This window comes from Lithobates pipiens, unplaced genomic scaffold (genome assembly GCF_037356315.1).
Source record: "Lithobates pipiens isolate NorthernLeopardFrog02 unplaced genomic scaffold, aLitPip1_a1.2 Scaffold_8, whole genome shotgun sequence".
In the NCBI taxonomy this organism is placed as follows: Eukaryota; Metazoa; Chordata; class Amphibia; order Anura; family Ranidae; genus Lithobates; species Lithobates pipiens.
The window spans coordinates 518677195-518687209 of record NW_027507903.1 but is presented as its reverse complement, the minus strand read 5'-3'; positions in this window follow the sequence as shown (position 1 = coordinate 518687209).

Genomic DNA, 10015 nt, shown 5'->3' with positions numbered 1-10015 from the left:
ACAAGGAAGCAACACTGAGCTCCGGGTCCTGGATGATTCTTCCTCAAAGGGGAGCTAAAGGCAAACATGGTTTTCCTTTTCACTTTAACCCCTTGTGCCTAAGGGTAAAACACATCTTAATGCCTGCGCACTACTTTGACAGGTGTTAGTAAAACCGTACATGCCGTCGCCACTATTAGTGCATCAGGTGGATTATACTGCGTTTTTATTTTTTTAGGACAAATTGGGTTTTCATTTGGTGATAAATGGTTATGGATATCCCTGATTTTTTTTCTTTTATTATTATCAAAGGAAACTGGCCCAACATAGTAAAGAAAAGCATTTTTTATTTAACTTTGCTTTATTTTTCTTACTACTACCATAACCTACCACCAAAGAACAACCCAAATAAATTCTCCAGCTCCCGATGATCACAGCGATACCACGTATGTGTATGTTGTTGTTGTACCCGTAGAAGTACATACCAGACAACGATAGTGCGCATTTTTATCCTACCTAAAATGTACTGATACTAATTTAAAAAATAAAAATATACTGACCCTGACCTTGACCTATATAACCAGCCCATGATATCTAGGGCTCTCTTCCAGGCACCCAATTTTTTTGTAGGACCTCTGATCTTCTGCACCACCTTCAGGACCGAGCTTTTACTTTCCTATTACAGCCAGCCTCCTACTGCACAGGTGCATGATCACAGATTGCAGGGAGACCGGTCCTGCAGCTTCCTGGGATGTACGATGTGTACCCAGGAGACTGCAGATGGGCTAAGGCTGTGTCATCCTCACAGGGCTGCTTTTAGAAATCACGGGGCCCCATGCAGCCTACCTCACGGGGCCCCCCATTCTGTCCTCAAGTGACTGAGGACAGAGATTTATCAGTTCCTTTCTCTGCAGCCTCAGCAGCACAGATGAATATGTCTATTTCTGACACCCACAGATGCTCAATAGGGTTTAGGTCTGGAGACATGCTTGGCCAGTCCATCACCTTTACCCTCATCTTCTTTAGCCAGGCAGTGGTCGCCTTGGAGTTGTGTTTGGGGTTGTTATCATGTTGGAATACTGCCCTGTGGCCCAGTCTGAAGGGAGGGGTTCGTACTCTGCTTCAGTATGTCACAGTACATGTTGGCATTCATGGGAACGCAATGAACTGTAGCTCCCCAGTGCCGGAAGCACTCATGCAGCCCCAGACCATGACACTTCCACCACCACGCTTGACTGTAGGCAAGATACACTTGTCTTTGTACTCCTCACCTGGTTACCGCCACACACACTTGACACCATCTGAACCAAATAAGTTTACCTTGGTCTCATCAGACCTCAAGAGCCACCTTCTTTACATATAAAGATCATGCAGGCACCACGTGTTATTCCCTTCACCAAGCGAGATATACGCTTACCAGATCTATTGGATCCAAACGAATATACATTCGAAGGATCACAAAAGCTTATATGTTTGTGTGTAGAATTCTCAGCAGTACATTCTCCAAGGGAATTTCAAGTATAACCGTTCCGTTCGTGTACTGGGCAGTAAATTATCTCCAACCATACACATCCATAAAAATAGTTGAACACGAATACGGCCCTCCCTCTTTACAGGGCCACCTACCTTTCGCGAGGCTGTGGCACTAAATTTCATAAAGTATGGGGCATTTGGACAGAGTCGCGTGACACCAACGCTGACTTGAATCCGGACTGATGGAGTTTCATTAATGCTTAATGGAAGAGTTCTAAGTTGTGTGATATTCATGTAACCCTGGGTCATTATTAACGTGGGCAATAGGGGATTGGTAGGTGAAGGGTGATGCTTGCATATTTTATCCTGGGTCTGTGTGTGGACTGCGGTGGAGCATGGGTGAATTAAGTAACTGTCCTGAGTAAGGTGCAGTGGTGCTGGAGCGTACAGGGGGAGGGGGGGGGGTTCTCTTTTTCTTTTTTTTTTTTTTTTTCTTTTTTTTTCTTTTTTTTTCTGTTGGATGCACACGCCGGTGGCGGTGTGTCGGGTGGGGGGAGGGGGAGGGTTATTTGGTTGTTCCCTGATTGTTGACTCAGGGGTTTTTTGTAATAATCAGCCTGGGTATGCCCAATAGGCTGTAGGTTGTTTTATTGTTTTCTTGCAAATTAATAAAAATAATTTATAAAAAAAAAAAAAAATAGTTGAACACATGTAAAGGAAAATAGGGACCAAATAGCGTAATTCCGTTTTTAAAAGAAATTTTATAAAAAGTAGTAAACTCACATGTGTACAGTAGATCAAGCGCTTTTCAATAAAAACATGGCTGCAGTGGAGTCCCCTGCAGCCATGTTTTTATTGAAAAGCGCTTGATCTACTGTACACATGTGAGTTTACTACTTTTCATTAAATTTCTTTTAAAAACGGAATTACGCTATTTGGTCCCTATTTTCCTTTACATGTGTTCAACAATTTTTATGGATGTGTATGGTTGGAGATAATTTACTGCCCAGTACACGAACGGAATGGTTATACTTGAAATCCCCTTGGAGAATATTATTCCTTATATGTAAAGAAGGTGGATGGTGATTTCTTGCACACCTGTGGATCAGACATAGATATCACATATAAGAGACTTTGTATCTCTGTTTTTTTGGACTTCTCTGTTTGGATTTTCTTTTGGTTAAAAAAAAAAAAAATTTTTTTTACTTACCTGTAATTACTACATATATGTGACTTACAGTAAGATTTTATAGGTCACCCCCTTTTTTTCACGTTGTTAATGTTTAAGAACACCTATGCACATGTTTTATATATGAGTATATATTATTTCATTTAAGGATGGTATAATATGCCTGGGTTTGAGCGCTACACCTTTGTATAGAATCTATAACGTTACACTTTTAAATATCCTTGTGGTGTGTTAGCAGCTTTCTTTTGTTATCATTTTAGTTTTAAAGGATAGCGCAGTGTTTGTTTGATAGTTTGTGACTCATCAGACCTCAAGACATGGTTCCAGTAATCCATGTCCTTAGGCCGCGTACACACGGGCGGACTATCCGTCCAACTAAGTCCGTCAGACAATCCGACAGACAGTCCGTCCTACTTTTGAATGAACGGACTTGACCACACACGACGAACAGACAGTCCGCTGAAAGCTTGCGCGATGACGTGTACGGCACGTACGACGGGACTAGAAATACGACGTCCAATACACTGCAATGCAACCTTCGGCCGTGTAAATCCTTTCTGAGCATGCGCCATACTTAGTCCGTCCAACTTGCCTACTCACGAGCGGACTGTCCGCTGAAACCAAGTTTGGACGGACAATATTACGGAAATTCCGAAAGACTTAGTCCGCCAGACTGTCCGCTGAAAAAGTCCGCTGAAGCCCACACACGAGCGGATTGTCCGCTGAAACACGTTTCAGCGGACCAAGTCCGTCAGACAGTCCGCCCGTGTGTACGCGGCCTTAGTCTGCTTGTCTTCACTAAACTGTTTGTGGGCTTTCTTGTGCATCATCTTGCTTCTGGGATGACAGACATGCAGATTAATCTGATGCAGTATGCGGCGTATGTTCTGAGCACTTGCAGGCTGACCCCCCCACCCCTTCAACCTCTGCAGTAATTCCAGCAGCACTCATACATCTATTTCCCAAAGACAACCTCTGGATATGATGCTGAGCACGTCCACTCAACCTCTTTGGTCGATCCATAGCGAAGCCTGTTCTGAGTGGAACCTGTCCAGTTAAACCGATGTATGGTCTTGGCGACTGTGCTGCAGCTCAGTTTCAGGGTCTTGGCAATCTTCTTATAGCCTAGGTCATCTTTATGTAGAGCAACAATAATTTTTTTCAGATCCTCAGATAGTTCTTTGTCATGAGGTGCCATGTGGAACTTCCAGTGACAAGTATGAGAAAGTGAGAGTGGTAACACCAAATTTAACACACCTGCTCCCCATTCACACCTGAGACCTTGTAAGGCTAACGAGTCACATAACACTGGGGAGGGAAAATGGCTAATTTGGCCCAATTTGGACATTTTCACTTAGGGGTGTACTCACTTTTGTTGCCAGAGGTTTAGACATTAATGGCTGTGTGTTGAGTTATTTTGAGGGTAAGCAAATTTACACTGTTATACAAGCTGTACGCTCACTACTTTACATTGTAGCAAATTTCTTCAGTGTTGTCACATGAAAAGATATAATAAAATATTTACAAAAATGTGAGGGGTGTACTCACTTTTGTGAGATACTGTAAGTGTGGCACGGACTGTAAGTTGACCGTACACTACGAATTTCAGCCCCTTTCTGGGGAACCAACCAAAATGAGCTCAGTGGTGCCTGACATCCCTCGACTGAGAAATAGAAGTTGAATACCATCGGCCAAAAAACAGCTGTATCCGATCAGATGCAGGCATTGTTAGAGTATTTTCACAGTTGTGGGGGGGGGGGGGGGGAGTCAAAATACATTGAGCTCAGCGTGAGATTCGTCCATCTGTGCGTGAGATTCATCCATCTGTGCTGTATAGATATGGAAAAAAAACGTACTATTTGGCCAACTATAAGCTGGCCATATGCTGATTGAAACGCAGCAAGTTCAGCAGGGACCAATGTGTGGCGGTCTCCAGTCAGCAGAATTAATTGTTTAATTGACTTGCGTTGAAGGGACATGCTGGAAAACGTTTTCGATCAGCGACTGCAATTAATCCTCTGCAGCTGCTGATCAGTGTATTCTGTTGGAACACAATTTCTCGACAGGGTGGATTCCTTCATCCACCTCGCTTTTGTTCTCTTTTATCCCTTCAGCCTATTGGCTAAACAATAAGGCTGTTTTCACACTGAAAGCACTGGTTGTTATAGGTAAAGCGTCGCTCATTTGAGCAGCACTTTACCCATGTTTAAGAGGCGCTTTTGCACCACTTTTCAGCCGATATTGGGGGGCTTTTAACGGCAAGGGGTTAAAAATTCCAGTTTTGCTGCACTTCTGAAGTGCTTTTCAGGCACTTCTGCAGTGCTGCCCATTCATTGCAGTGGGCAGGGGCGTTTTGGGAGCGCTGTATACAGTGGTGTCACTAGGGTTGGTGTCACCCGGTGCGATAAAACATTAAAACATGGTGTCACCCCGCTCCAACTATAGTTGCCCCTCAATACAGACCCCCGTCCTTCAGTACAGACCCCCTTCCAAGTATAGTTCCCCCCCCCTCCGTACAGTCCCTCCACAAAGTATAGTCCCCCCTCAGTCTAGACCGCCCACTTAGTACAGACCCCCCTGCCTCAGTATAGATCCCCCCACTAAGTATAAACCCCCTCCATCAGTACAGACCCCCTCAGTACAAACCATCCCCCTCCTCCATCAGTAAATCCCCCCCAGGACAAACTACCCCCTCCATCAGTACAGCCCCCCCAGGACAAACCACCCCCTCCATCAGTACAGCCCCCCCCCAGGACAAACCACCCCCTACACCAGTACAGCCCTCCTAGCACAAGGTACCTCCCTTCATCAGTAGAGCCCCCCCAGGGCAAACTACCCCCTTCATCAGTACAGCTCCCCCAGGACAAACCCTGTCACAACACCATGGAGGATATTCCCATCATCTCAATCCGACACCCCCCGCCCGTTACCGCACCAGCTCCGGTGGCTCAGATACATGGAACACCCGGGCGGGAGCTGGAGAGGAGGGGACAATGTGCAGCCACGCACCACCTAGGTAGAGAATAGATCATGACAGGCAGCAGCGTTGTAGAGACAGAGGAGGAGGAGAACACCCGTGGCGCTGGAGGTGGGTTCCCAGCTGAAAGAAAAAAAACTTCCAGAGTCAGCAAGGGCTTTCCTCACCCTTGGGATGGTGTCACCTATGTAGTGGGTGGCACCCAGGTGCGGGCCGCACCCCCCCCCCCCCCCACCCCCCTAGCAACACCAATGGCTGTATACAGCACTGCCACCAAACCCCAAAGATGCTGCCTGCAGGACTTTTTCCAATGTCCTGCAAGCACACCGCCTGGATGTGAAAGCACCCATTGCAATGAATGGATGGCAGTTTTCAGGCACTTTACAGGTGCTATGTCTAGCACTAAAACACCTGAAAACTGCTTCAGTGTGAAAGGTGTCTAAAAGATGAACTGTAAGGGGGTAATTCTTCCCAATGGCCACAAGTGTAGGGCGCATTCTTCCCACGGAACATCACATTAATGTATCATGAGTTGTAGATTGTAGATGTAGTCATCTTTAGCAGGGGTTCCCTGAGCCTGGAAAGTTATTTCAGGGGTTTCTCTATCTTGAAAAGGCTGAGAAAGCCTGATTGAAACATAAAAAGTATGTGGCTGGAACCAAAATGCAAAACTCTGGGTAGGAGTATAAAAAAAAGAGAGAAGCTGGAACTTTTCACATGTTAATTATGCATTTACATTTAAACAAAGCTTGCCTTTTCGGGAGTTTAGAACAGTATTCTATTGTGTAACGTATAAAGCTCCTTGCCAAGGGCAAGGTAACCTCACAGAAGTCTTACAAAGACCATTAATTAAAAATGGAGCCTTTATGCAAAAAAAAGAATTGAAAGCCTGCTATGGGAATGTACATCAGAAACCTTCTGTTACCTGCAATTACCTCTGTGTTGTCTGTTATCTCAGTATTGAACTCTTACTTAAAGCGGAGGTCCACCCTAAAATGGACCTCCGCTCATCGGAATCCCCCCCCCCTCCGGCGCCACAATCGGCACCTTTCAGGGGGGAGGGGGGTGCAGTTACCTGGATAATCCAGGTAACTGCACCCACTTCCGGGCTAGCTCTCTGCGGAAAGGGGCGTACGTTACGCCCCTTTCCGCAAGCGCCCGCCCCCTTCAGCAAGTGCCCCGCTGCCTGCTGGGAAACACACAGCTCCCAGAGGCAGCGGGGACCGTCTGGATTGCGCCGCGCGGCTCGCGCATGCGCAGTAGGGAACCGGGAAATGAAGCCGAAAGGCTCCATTTCCTGATTCCCATACCCAAGATGGCGGCGGCAGGACCCGATAGACGAGCGAGCGATCGGCTTCGGGTGCCGACATCGCGGGCGCGCTGGACAGGTAAGTGTCACTATTTAAAAGTCAGCAGCTGCAGTATTTGTAGCTGCTAACTTTTAAAAAAAAAAAAAAAACGCGGAGTCCCGGTGGACTCCCGCTTTAAAGAGGAGGGCCGGTTATACGAAAAAAAAAAAAAAAAAGTCAGCAGCTGCAAACACTGCAGCTGCTGACTTAATCAACACACTCACCTGTCCAGGGCGCCCGCGATGTCGGCCGCCCGAGGCCGACCCGTCCCTCGGCTCTCGGGTCCCGGCGCCGCCATTCCTTGTAAGGGAAACAGGCAGTGGAGTCTTACGGCTTCACTGCCCATTTCCTACTGAGCATGCGCGAGTCCCGCAACGCTTTCTGAATGGGACGCGCTGTGTTCTGGAACACACAGTTCCCAGAACACAGCGCGACCCATTACCCAGAAGACGCCGCGACGAAGACAGAAGATCTCCGCGGAGGAGGAAGAGGAAGATTAGGAGAAAGTGCCTAGCAACAGGCATTTCTGGTAAGTAAAAAAAAAAAAATGTTTTCATTTTTTTTTTTTTTTTTTTTTATATTTTTTTGTAATTTTTAATATTTTTTTTGTTTTCAGGGTGGCCCTCCACTTTAAAGAGGAGCTGCACCTTTAAAAAAAATATTGAAAGCCAGCAGCTACAAATATTGCAGCTGCTGACTTTTAATAAATTGACACTTACCTGTCCCAGGGTCCAGTGATGTCGGCGGGCAGATGACGAGCAATCGCTTGTCTCTCTCCGCTGCCCCCGCCGCCATCCTCTGTCAGGGAATCGGGAAGTGAAGCATTGTGGCTTCACTGCCCAGTTCCCTACTGCGCATGCGCGAGTCGAGCTGCGCGTCTCCACTGGTCACCGCTGTGTCCTGGGAACTGTGTGTTTCCCAGAACACAACAGGGGGGGGGCATCTGCGGCTAGCTTGTCCCGGAAGTGGGTGCAGATACCTGGATTATCCAAGTATCTGCACCCCCCTCCCCCCTGAAAGGTGCCAATTGTGGCACCGGAGGGGGGAAGGGATCAGATGAGCGGAACTTCCACTTCAGGGTGGAGGTCCTCTTTAACCAGTTCATCAAGGGACAATGGCAAAAATGCCTCTTACATTGGCGGTCACTTGTCAGTAGGGAAAATACAACCACCACACAAGTTGCAATCTGATTGTACTATCTCCTTTAGCTCTACCAACAATTATTTAGGGCAAGGGACTGCCTGGTTGGATACAGATTGATTAGATAGATTTGGTAGGTCCTCATATTACATTGAATTATTGTATGATCAGATTGTACTGTGTATGGTGACCCTTACAGTGGTGGTCAGAAAGTCATCTTCACCCACAACTAAAGAGATAATTGATGTCGTGCTGCTGGTTTTGCCAAGTGGAATCAGTCCTGGAACTATGCTGGTACCATTAAATGGGAAGTCAATCAGCCACAGTCAAGGAACCCTTAGGCCTTAGTAACCCTGGAGGAACCCTGAATGAGAATGAATGCCTTATACAGTTGGTTTTATACTTCCATTATTAACTGGTTCACACCCAGCCAATAGCCTAATGACAGCCGGGAGTGACTGCTCTAGATCCGAGTGGATGTCATAGGATGTCCTCCCCGGAACGCTCTTTGTGTGGCCCACGCGGTCCGTCACCCACTGTGTGGGTCATTGTACCGTGCCACTGCCAGTACCATGTGATCGCTGTGACCAATCACAGCAGATCACATGACAATTGTACACAATGGATGGATTCCGTTCATTGTCTACTGTGTTGCTCACTGTGATTGAGCACAGTGATGACATAGTACAGACAGGGCCAATCACAGCCCATCTGTACCATGTGATTAACTGTCTCCAATCACAGCTAATCACAACAAAACTGTACACATTGAATGAATCGATTTAATTTAGAAAAATGGTTACTTATAACAGTGAATAATATTGTTATAAGCTATTATAATGTGTAAAAAAAAAAAAAATCCTGATCACCTCCTCAGAATAGTACAGTGTTACTACTATGGTAACACTGTATTGCTCTGGTCACAGTATGTAAAGAAAAAAAACATCAAACATAAAAAAAGTGAAAAATGTAATAAAAAAGAAAAAAAATGTAAAAAAAGTTAACATTTGTTTTGTTTCTTTGGTTTACATACTGTCACCAGTCAGTGTCCCTGATCACCACCACACCAGTTATATGTTTCCCTCTGTACTGCACTGGTCAGAGTATGTAAAAAAAACAAAAAAATTTGGGAAAAAATGTTAATTCTTAATTGTCCAAAATCTTGTGACAAGAAATTACAAGTTCAAAAAACTTGTCATGCCTCATACTAAATACCTCAGACTGTCTACTTTCAAAAAGGGGTCATTTGGGGGTATTTGTACTGTCTTGGCATTTTTGGACCTCAAGAAATTAGACATCAGCACATGAGAGATGATAGGTTCCTCCCTACAGGAAACACAATCAAATCACAGCTGTTTAGAAGGCCCCACCTTACCCCTTGTCCTTCAGTTCTGATTGTGTTTCTCCCACTGCAAAACTTTTTTTTTTCTGACCAGAAGACTAAAAAGAGTCAGATGGTACCCCTGTGAGCCAGGTGTAGGAATGCTGGTGAGGGCTGCACTTACCTGCTGCCTCAGAGCTTCACAGATTGCCCCCAAAATGTCATTTGTGCAGGCGGTCTGGGCGTTTCAATCCCCCACCGTTACACGCCGCTCAGCAGCTGTGGTCTCCTCCTGGTCTTCCCCTAGTGTAGCAGGCGCCATTTTGCTGGAGTACAATCGATCTAAGCACCAAGGGGAGGACTCAGCGTGCTCCAAGCCTCACTCTAAGGCTGAAACTTCCTGTCACAACAGGAAGAGGTGGAGCAAGCCCAAATGCGGTAAAGATTGTCAAAATCGCACACCAAGCCATTTTGTTATAGGTGTATTAACAAACTGGCTCGGAAAGAGGCCTCAGGATTAATGAAAGATTTTCTCAAGTCTGTACAAGAGGAAATGTTGGCCACTATACAATCTTTCCGCAACTCTA